Source organism: Octodon degus, unplaced genomic scaffold (genome assembly GCF_000260255.1).
Source record: "Octodon degus isolate 3935 unplaced genomic scaffold, OctDeg1.0 scaffold00006, whole genome shotgun sequence".
Lineage (NCBI taxonomy): Eukaryota > Metazoa > Chordata > Mammalia > Rodentia > Octodontidae > Octodon > Octodon degus.
In genome coordinates this window covers 14,037,350-14,049,452 of record NW_004524582.1, presented here as the reverse complement: position 1 = coordinate 14,049,452, position 12,103 = coordinate 14,037,350, and positions in this window count along the sequence as shown.

The window sequence follows — 12,103 nt, the reverse complement described above, 5'->3', positions numbered from 1 at the left end:
AAAAAAAAAAAAAATCTTTCATTACTCTTTCTAGAGTTGGTTTGGTGGTATGAATTTCTTCAGTTGTTGTTTGCTATGGAAGTATCTTATTTCTCCATTAGTTTTGAAAAATGGTTCTGCAGGGTGCATCAGTCTGGGTTGGAAATTGTTTCAAGAGTTGAAATAGTTCACTCCATGCTCCTCTTGGCAGCTTGAGAGTTTGTGTTAAGGAGTTTGCCTTGATTCTAATAGTCTTTTCTTCATAGGTGATGTGATTCTTTTCTCTAACAGGTTTTAATAGTCTCTTCTTGTACTGAATTTCTGGGATCTTAATTATTATATCCCATGGTGTTTGGTCATGGCTAATTGGAGTTCTCTATGCCTCACTTATTTATATATTTTATTTTGATTCAAAATGTTTGTTTCAAAGATTCAGCAATTGCTTCAACATCATTCATTGACATTTTATTTTTAGCATATATTAGTGTAGAATATATGTAATCATCTCTTTTTGATATTTCTATCTTTAGTGACATATTGCTTACTCCTCCAACTGGGATTATATAATTATTGCGGCTATGTTATCCTATTCAATATCTGATATAATAATCTGTCATGAAGATCCCTTTCAAACCTTTTTTATAAACATCCCATGAGTGTTTTCTTTTGCAGGTAACACTTTATACATAGTTTCTCCAGGAAGAGAACTAAATATTCTAAGAATTTTGATGGTGTGAAATATGCATCCATTCAGAATTATATAATTTTAATCATCTTTATGTCCTTCATTAATTTTCTCTCAATATCCTTTATATATTTATTCTATGTTTATCTTAGCCACTTATGATTTCTGTCAATATTTACATAATTCATTTTGTCTTCAATAAATTTTTATTTTTTATTATTCTTTTTTTGCATTTTAAGAGAGGGTCTATAGGATGTTCACGGTCTCACTACTAGATCGGACTCAAAGTGATTTGCCTGTTTACAGCCTCCCAAGTACTGGGATTACCGGCACGCGCCACCATACGCAGTATCAATGGTCCTCTTCGTGTGCCCCGGGAGCAGGGCTACCCTGGCAGGCTCGGAGATTGAACCTTCAGCCCCTATACCTGTTTGCAGGTGCTTTAATCCACTGAGCTATTTGACTGGTCCTTCAATATATTTTTAAATGGATAACACTGTAGGAACGCGTTTATTCTTTGTATTATGTTATAATTACCTATGTTCTTTATTCTTAATTTGAATACTTTATACTACTATTTTCTTATTTTGGATGTATACAATTATAATGCTTACAACAGTGTTTTGCTTAAATGTTCAGTATATGTAACAAATTTTATATTTTAACTTAATTATATTCCAAAACCCTTCTAACACAATGTTCAAAATTGAAGTAAGCACTATCACAACAAAATTTCTATACAATGAATTTGATGGGCCTACTTTTATTCAGTTGGCTTAAAACATGCAGTTTTGTTTCTGTAGAGTCCATTATTAGTTCATTGCTTAATATTTCTGCATTTTGTTTCAAATAGATTTAATTTTTAAACCTAAAGTGAATTTTTCATTTTGAAAATAAAATGCCTGAGTATGGATTTATTTATTTTCTGGTTTTTAGTTTTCCTCTTTTAAATTTGTAAAACAATCATCTGTGTGTGGTATTTTGAAAAATATTATGAGATTCTGCAATGTCTTGTCTGTTACAGTTGTTCTATTTTAGTCTCTTTATAATTATATATTCTAGAATTTTCCATTATACTTCATTTGTCCTTTGTATTTTATTGTCCATCTGTGTGTCTTTTTACTTTCCATCCTGATTATTATCCTTTGGTTTGTCTTGCAGTTCACTAATTTTCTCTTTAGTTATGGGATTGTCTCTAAACTCGAGTTCTTATTTTAGCTATTATGTTTTCAGTTTAGTAATTTTTTTCACCTATACTTACATGTTTATTAACAAATTTCTCCATTGTATAACTACTTGAACCTGGCAATCATAAGAATTTTAAGTTTATTTCAAAATTTCATTCCATGCATTTCCAATGCATCTATTTCAATTTCCTATGTTTCTTGATATTTCAATATATCATACATATATTATGTTTTATTATATTTGTATATTATTATTAGATATTTCATACAAAAATATTCCATTTCTAAGGGTGGGTAAGGAGTTACTTGGGTCATAGTTACAAGCTCTATAAGATGTAGCATGCCAGTGTTCACAGGTTGAGCATTACTGAAATCATAATGAGTTAGACGGCAACAATTGTGTGTAAATATTGTAATTTTCCACACCTTTTACTTGCATTTATAGACTTAGATGTTTGCCTCTGCCTAATGTGTTCACTTCTTATCGTGTCTAAAAGAATTTAAAAAAATCCTAGAAGTCTAAAAGACAGAAATGTAACCAAAATAAAATTATTTTAAATTAAAATAAATTGAATGATAAGTGATGTTGAAAGGTTTGTGGACTCAAACCTGAAATATACCATCTATTTCGTGAGATACAATTTTTGAGGAGTCTTATATGTTGGCACTTCAATAACGCTACCAATTCTTGCCTAATTAGAGGCCTCTCTGAATAGAAAAATAAAGGGTCTGCTGCTTAGCTCAGTTGTTTAAGCACCTGCTCATGCAATCGCAGTCAGGCATTGTGTTCGATCAGGATACTGTGTTCGATCCCCACTTCCACCTGCCTTACCAGGCCAGCACTTAATGCAGCCTGAGACAGCCCAAAAAATCATTCTGAATAGAAAAGTAAAGGACCTAATTAGTGTTATCTAACATGTAGGTTTGTGGTTTCAAAGTATGGAAATAAATAAATATCAAATCACAGACTGATAGTGTTTCCCTTTCTGAACATTCATTATCTTGAGGGAAAATCTTGGTTTGTTTTCTGATGGTTTTATGACATATTTTCCTTTGTTAATCTTCCCAATAAAAAAAGAAGCAATAGACTTCCAGCTTTAAACAATGGAAGAGAAATTAATAGGAATTGATAGCATCACTGTTTTCTGTTGGTTTGTTTCCATGACATTTTGTATAGTGTTTCATTCCATTTATCACAAGTAGTACACATTTTCCTTTTGTATCTCTTTTTCCTTTAAAGTGTTATAGTACAAATAAGAGACATAAACAAAGAGCACATTATACAACTCCCATTATGGTATATGGTCATAATTATCCTAATTTGTTTTTAATTATTGTTTCAGCCTCTTGCTGTGATTTATTCATAAATTAAACTTCAGTATAGCCATGTATGTATAGGAAAAAAGCATGAGACTGTATATAAAATGTTCACTAATATACACAGCTTCAACATGCAGAAAGGCTCTTGGAACATACCACAGATGTATACAGGTGTTTATTATGCTAGTTTGACAGACAACTTTGATATGAGTTTATAGGTATAACAGTTGGCAAAACATAACATTTTCTCTCCCTCTTATACATTGAAGTCATTGTTTTCGCATTGAATGACACTGCCTTTGATTCTGGTCTTCAAGAAGGCAATGACCTGTGTACTGTCTTTCTCTAATCTAGCATGTTAATTCCTCAGATATTGAAAAGAATTAGCAACGATAGAACCTGACCCTTTTGTCATGGGGCATGACAATAAACATGACTTTAACATATGATTGCCTGAGATATCTGAAGGAAAAGGTACTTTGTCATACCCAAAAAGCACAACATCCTGATTAAAACCACAATAAGAAGTTAACAAAGCAGAGGGTAAGGTAGCTTTTGTCAGCAAAGTTGATCCACACCAGTTATTTAATATTTTTAATTTTTAATTCTAAGTTTTATTTATTTATTTGATACAGGTCTCCCTATGCAGCTTGGACTCATAGTGATCTTCCTGTCTCAGTCTCCCCAGTATTGGAATAACAGGCATGTGCCACCACACCCAGTTTCAGAGCCAGCACGGCGCAAGGCAATTATATCTCTTAGCTTTCTGCCCAGTCCAATCCACATCAATTATTGAGCTGCCACAGACAAAAATCCTGTTTCTATTACAATGCAGCTTTGTAGTCATATTGCTAGATGAGTTATACCAAGAAGCTGTAGAAGGAAATTATTCCCAACCAAAAAGCTTAGTAGAAAATATAAGTGAGAAAAAAAAATCCAGACCTATCATTGTACAATTTCTGAAAGTGAAATTTAAGTGCTGAAATATCAGAGTGATGAGATGAAAGAGCAAATTATAAATGCATTTGAAAACATGAGAAAATAAAAAGGGCAGGGAACTGGAGGGGAAATTACTTAAAAGGGGAAAGAATTAACTCGTCTATCATGAGACCAGCCCTTTCCCATGGCTGGGAAATTTGATGCAGTGTCACATATACATTACAAATGTAAAATAAAGGAAGAAAATAAATAACTGGGGTCACAATTTCCAAACCAAGAGAAAAAGAAAATGGAACATCATAAAACTATACAAGCAAAGAAGAAAATCAATAAAATTCAATGCAGCACATCTTCCCGCTTACTTCTGAGCACACAAAGTCCTCTCATCTGGAATGCACCAGGTGTACCGTATGTGTAATAAATCTTTCAAGTCTTCAGAAATATGATCTATCATTAGAAGCACTGAAAAATACCAGTCGGCTTCACTAATTGTGGTTTTTGCTTTGCTCTAAACTTTCCTATTGGTGAGAACCCTGGGTGCTTTGTGTCTAAAGAAGAGCAGGTATGCTAACACCAACGACAGTGATCCTAACATAAATCACTAGCTCTCCTCTTGCGATCCTGAGCCAGAGAATATGAGGGTGGATATTCCATCCTCAACCCTGTTTCTCCATAGTGACTCTGAAATACCACGAGTTTCATAGAGCCAGAGGCCCATAGAGGTTAGGCATGAGTTCTGATGGTCTTTTCTCTGTCAGGCCACACTGTTACTGTTTTTCTCAGTCATGAATCACTGATGTGCATGTCATACCTTAGAAATAGGGAAACTTACAATAAATAGATGAGCAATGAATAGATTCATCCCAGTTTTATGGCTCCTTGGTCACATACACACATTTTATATACTGCATAGCCAGTTGTAAAGGCAGAGATTTCTGGAGGTTACTGCACAACCAGGTACAGGTCATCAATTCCTTGAAGCTATGTTTGCAAAATAATGCTATGAATTAGTTTGTTCCATGCATTGTCAGGGAATTGATGTTATAATGGTACAATATTTGTTTTGTGAAACAGTTCAGGTTTATTGTGTTACTATTCCTTTAATTTGAAAATCCTTGATGTGTAACAGAAAATACTCATATTTGTTAGCCAATTGAAATATTTCATACAGAATTTGTCTTCAAACCTTTTGATCATTTTTCTTTTTGTTTTACTTGTGTGGATGTGTGGGTATGTGTTAACTTTTTGTAAACAGTTTCATTTTTTATTAATCTTATTGAGAAACAGCAATGAGACAGTTTTGAGACAGGTTAGTAGGACAGTTACAACAATGAATACATTGCATATTGTTGTCTTTGTAGTAGTTATTCATAGTACAAGATGCAGACATGATATCCTGTCCAAACACTATTAGTACAAATCTTTCTTCTCATTGAATTAAGAGAAAGTAGCTGTATATCTATCCTAACTATTTAGAATATGCAGATACAAAATGGTCATTTATTTGTATCCCCTTTTTCTGTTTAGTTCTGTCAAAGATGGGTATTCCATTGCCATTTAAATATTGTAGTTGTGTGAATTCAGCAAATTAATCTCATATAGTCCAATATTCCATAACAATAGTGGGTTATCTTTAGGACTGGCAATGTCAGAAATTGTTGGCTTGAGCCTTCTACAGCTCAGCATATTAATATGGTTTTACTTTTTATACCTCATTTTTTATACTTTTCTGCTGGATGGTTAAGACCAAGATAAAGCAAGACCTATATAACAAGAAATATAACTTCTGTATCTGACAAGATCAGTCAAATACCCTCAGGATTTACCCTGAAGCCCTGTACTGCAGTTTGTAGATCCTTTGTCAGTGTCAGCCATGTGCATGAGTCATGGTCATTGCTTGACCAATTTGCCCTCTGTGAAAGCCTGAAAGAATGTTTTCTCTCCATGTGACTCTCCTTAGGTACATGCTCCATCATCAATCACTTTCCTCTGTGGCCCCATAATCTCCTTGATCAGAAAATTTGGGACACCACTGAGTTACAGCAGGGTCAGACCTGGTTAGTACTTGGATGAGAGGACAATTTCATTTCTGGATACCCTTTTTTAGCTACAATCTTTTCTCTCATATATAAATGCAACTTGTCATTTATAAATGATATCATTATCTAATTTATAATTCCAACTTCCTTTTGTGTTCTTCTGTCTTTTTGTTACATTTAAAATGCTTTACTTTAACCTTCTGCTCCACTAGCTCTTTTTCACATTGGCTTAATTGACTACTTAACTCACTGTATTAGTAACTGTTGCTATATAAAAATGAGTACAGAACTTAGTAATTCAAACTGATGATTATTTCTTGTCATCCACAGCCTTGGCTGAGGTAGGATTGGCTAACGTGGGCAGGGCTCATCTAGGAACACTGCTTGTCTGATACCATGGGTGCATTAGAGGATGGTCACTCTAGGCCTACCTCAGGCAAGGATGCTCAATGTGGTTCTCATCCTTTAAGTATTTTTATCACAGTGGTAGGGACATATGGGAACAAAACACAAACACCTCTTAAAATGTGAGATCAAAAATGCTAGTCAGTACATCAGTTAAAGTTAAGATGTAGGGAAGTAAACTGTTATCCTACTACAGGAACTGTCAAACCTATGAAAAATAACGTTGACATAAGATGGGATGCACCATGCAGGTAATAAGGCACCCCAACACATTTCATAGTTATGCTGCTTAACATGATAACACAACTGGGCCTAGGGCACAGACTTACGGTCAAGCATCCTGGCTATTTTGGTGAGCATGTTTTTGGATGAGATTAACACATTTAAACAAAAACAGTGATCTCTTCATAAAGTAGGTTCAAAATGTAACTGGACTTCATTTAAATATCTGAATACCTGAACAGAAATGAAGACATAAAGAAGAGAAAAATATATAAGTACACACACAGTTTAGCCTCGATAACTGTACTGATGATTTCTGCTGGTCTATTGACAGGAACAGTATATGTTTATTTTTCCCTTTTTATTTTTTGACCAATTTTGTATGTTTATATCTGGTAATCTGAACAACTAATTTGTTTTCTTTTATTTTTTAATTTTATTTTAAGGATGAAAAAGCAAAAAAAAATAAGAACAAAGAGAAAGCAACATAAAACAATGCAAATGATGCCAAATTTTAAAACAAGAACAGAAAATCAACAATTGTCATGATACATATTTTTATTATTAAATTTGTTATTCAGAATATCAGATATAGGCATGCAAGATTGATGAAACAATTAAACATTAACTCTTCCTTTCAATAAATCTTAATTTTTCTTTGTCTTTTTTATTTTTTGTTTTTTTAAATTTATTTTAAAGATAATAAAATATAAGACAATAATGAAACATAAGACATAAGCGATGGTACACATTTAAAAGAATGAGATGAAAGGCGTCCAACCTTGGTTGTTATAGTGCACGTGATTTGAAGGAAACAATATGCAATGTAACTTCCAGTGTGGATTTCATAACATTTTGTTTAGTGAAGCTTTGCATCATTTCTAATTTCTCTTAACTATATTTTATTCTCTTTGAAAATAAAATAACATGGGGGCCGGGTAGATAGCTCAATAGACTAAGCACCTGCCTGGCAACACAGGGTCCTGAGTTCAATCCCTGGTAGCCCCCCAAAAAATAAATAAATGAATAAATAAATAAATAAAATGAAGTGATTAAAAACAAAAAAGAAAGCCTTCTTCCCTGGCCTTAAGCCTGACAACTGATCTGATGCTTTTTTGAATTCTCAGTCCTCATAACTTTATAATTATATGAGACAATTCCTTTTAACTTTCTGTCTCCCTGTTCTCTCTCTCTCTCTCTCTCTCTCTCTCTCTCTCTCTCTCTCTCTCTCTCTCTCTCTCTCTCTCCCCTCACACACACATACACATGAATGCATGCATACACACATTTGCTGTTTCTGAGAGAACCTATGCTAACTTAAGAGTTTTATATTTCAGTTCACTTTGTTCTTTGTTGTACAATTAATCTGATTAGTTTTCAAAATCTGTGTAATCAGTTGTCTATCCCTCATATATAATAGTTATTTAATTCATTTACAAGGCAATTAATTTGTTAAATGTATTTAACGTATTTAAATATTTTGAATTCAAATACGTTGGATATTTCTTATACCTATATATAACTAGCATTGTATATTTCAGCATACTTTTAAAAGTATCTCCCCTTCTATTCTCAGATTCTTAGATATGAAGTCTTTCATTATCTGAGTCTACTTTTTTTGTGTGCCAACCCTTACTGTGTCTTATTCTATTTCCTCTGACTTTTCAAGATTTTTCTGTCTTTGGTTTTCTGCTTAAATTTGATATACATAGGTATGGATTTTGGGGGTAGGACATATTCATCTTCTTGGTGTTCTCTGAGCTTCCTGAATATTTCTGATTTGCTGTCTGTACTAAAATTCTTACAAATTACTACCTTCCAACATTTCTTCAGTTCCCATCCACTTCTTCTGGTGATACTCCAGTGATACCTAGCATGCACTTACAGTAATTATCTCATAGATTTCAAATATTTTCTCTTTGCATTTTAATTTTTCTTTGCTTTTCAGCTTTGGAGAGCCCTCTGCATATTTCCTCAGACTTATTAATTATTTCCTCAGCTATTTGAACTTACTGATGAGGCCATTGCAGAAATTCATCATTCTTCATTTTTGATGTTTTTAACTTTGAGCATTTCTTTTGGGCTTTGTAGGGTATTCATTTCTGCTTATGTTTATTATTCCTCTTACCCAATACAGTTACTATCATTTTAGGCATTCGCCTATTACATTTCTGGCCTGATAATTCCAAAATTTGTGTTATGTTTGAATCTAGTTTTTAATGTTTCCTTTATTATTGCATATTTTAGCTTTCCTTAATGACATATAAGTCTATCATTGAAGACTAGATATGTTATGTAATATAAAATATAAATCTTTATGGAGAAGTCTGTTGCTGAGCTGTCCAAGATTCAAGCAGAGCTTAGAATTTGGTGTAGCTGTTGAAACGGTTTTCTCCTACTGTCCTTGTTTTTGTTTCTTGTTATCACTGGATTTCCCTTCAAACTCATCAAACTCCTGTTTGTTTGTTTGTTTGTTTGGTTGGTTAGTTTTATATTTTAGTATAGGGTCTCACTACACAGATCAGGCTCATAGTAATTCTCCTATTTTCAGCCTCCCAAGTGCTGGGATTACAGGCACGCACCACCATGCCCAGTCTCAATAGCCTTCTCAGCACACCCTGGGGGCAACACAGGAACTCTGCATGCTGTGCTCTGCCTAAGCAGGTGCTTTAGTCCACTGAGCTATCAGGCTGGCCCCAAACTCATTCTTAAAAAGGATTCTAGGCTCCTCATTCTTTTAGTATAATCCACTGATACAGGATTCAGAGTGAGATGACAGTGAGATGTGGGGGGGGCGACAGGGGAGGGAGGGAAACTGTGTCTTGTTATGATCGAGATTCAGCCTGGGAGTGAGCCTGTGTGCCCTTGGTAGTGAGCCTTAAAAATACATTTCATTTTTCTTTTTCCTCTCTGTTAAGTGAGATAGAAAGGTTAGAATGTGATAGAGTTTGCTGTTTCCGTATCATTGAGTTAACTAGGCTGTGGAAAAATTGAAGCTTTTAGGTTTCTTTTTTACATTTTTTTAAAAATCTTTTTTTGAAATCTTCCAATAGCTTTTTTTTGTTTTTTTTTTAAATTTGTGTGTGTGTGTGTGTGTGTGTGTGTGTGTGGCCAGCTCAGCCCACCAGGGGGCGGGGGGCTGGCTGGCATGTGGTGCTGGGGGATTGAATCGCGGTTCCTGTGCTTTGCTAAGCTTGTTCTAAGTAGGTGCTTTAGACCACTGAGCCATCTCACCAGCCCTCTTTTTTACATTTTTTTAACTGAAGGAAGTCTTTTGTTAAGGAGAAGGTGCTTTTCGAGGTGCATTTTAAGTTACTCTCTCCATCCTCCTGCCACAAGTGAGGAATTGCCTTCTGTCCTCACGTATGAGATGTCAGTGAGGCTCATGGAGATAAAACTGATGAAAGTATGGGGCTACCTCAAGGCTGGCCCCCAAGAACTTTTAATTTTCAGGCTGGTGCTCACTAAGTCTCTGGTAATTCATCAATTAAAGTAGCATAAGTGCTTCTACCGGAGCTTGCCCCAGTGCAGGCTCCTGCTTGGGGCACCAGGGCTTCTGTGCCAGGTTAGCAGAAAGTAATGTGGCTCTTGGTGTTCATCTCCCTCAGGTTTTTGGTACAGTATTTTCCCTTGTGTCTTCAATTCTCTGTGGGACTAAGGAAAGTTGTTGGTTTTCACCTCGTTCAATTATTGTTGTTGTTTTTGGGGAAGAAGAATACTGTCTGCCAAGCTCACAGTAGCTTGAATGAGAAGCCACATGCCTTCTTTTCATGTGTTTGTTCATTTTCTTTCCTGCAAATTCATGTTCCTTCAGGGTTTCAGCTATTGACTACTATAACATCTGGGTTGTAAATAGCTTCTTTAAAATATTTGCATTTGCTCCTGCTAGAAATAGGAGAGAAATCTAGCTCAGAAATGCTTTCTATAATTTCTTTATTTAGAATTTTAGGTACTGTAGACCCTAATACTAAACTGGTAAAAAAAAAAAATAAATAAATAAAAATAAACTGGTGTGGCTGTGGCAATCTGGTTAAATCTAGAGAAAACTTTTAAAGTTTATCACAGAAGACCAAATGTAGGAATTGTACACACACATACACATGTGCGCGCGCACACACACACACACACACACACACATGCACACACACACCATTTTGTTCAGGAAGAGTTCTGTCAAGAATCTCAGTTTAAGTGTGATTCTTAAAGAACTTACCTTTCACAGGTCCTTTCTCTCTCGAACACACCACTGTCAAAAGGACAGCACTAGCTAGGAGGGAACCCGTGGTGCTTTAGGACAGCTTCCTTCTCTTCCTTCGCTTGGGAACCAGCCTGAGTTTGCTTTCCAGTACTGCTAATTTCTAATTCTGTTTCTGATCCCACTTGTATCTGTCCCATGAGAACATTCCCTATTTTCTACAGTTCTAGGAACTATACATTTAAAACATTAGTGAAAACAATAAAAATACTCTTCATATGTCGTAGAAATAATGCTTTCAATGTACTTGTGCTGTCATACTTCTAGGAATCCAAGTTTCTTTTCACATTTATCCTTTTATATGGTAAGATTTATTGAGGACTATTTTCAGATGGTTTCTATTGCTACAAAAAAGGTGGAAAATCATTAAATTTGGAATATTCTTGAGTTTTTCCTTATTGAAATCCAGCACCGGGGTCAAAACTGTGAGCTTTGGAACCAGACTGAGTTTGCTTTCTAGTACTGCTAATTTTTAATTCAGTGACCCAGTTAGTAAAATCTAGTTACTATAGTTTCTTAATATGTAAAATGAGGATGATAATGGCATCTGTTTCACGGGGTTGGGGCATAATGACCCAGCTCTATAAAAACACCTAAAATTATGGCTGTCAAAGATAAGCATTCAATAAATCCCAGTCATTACTGTGACTTGCATCATTCCTTATTGCTGGTCATTCCTAATTGGTTCTTCAAATATTATTAATAAGTCTCTATTATTGTAGTAATTAGCAGGAGTTATTTCTCTCTGTGGAGTATACTGCCAGGGTGAAGTCATTACTTCTAGATGGACTGACCATGTAGAGAAACCTGGAATTAGGGCTCTACCAAGAAACAAATGAGCACACGCCTTTCAGGTGCAGACGTGTACACTGTCCTATAAACCTACTTTCCTCAAAGCTTGAGGATTTTTTTTCCAAATAACAGAACAGCCTACCAGTTATGGAACTGAATTTTCTAGCTGCCCAGTGGCCACAGAGCTGCACTAGTATTCCCTGGTTTAATTCCTTAAATAACAAAATAACAACAGCCTAAGAACACAAAAAGACTTGGAATAAGTAGGCTACTAACACGC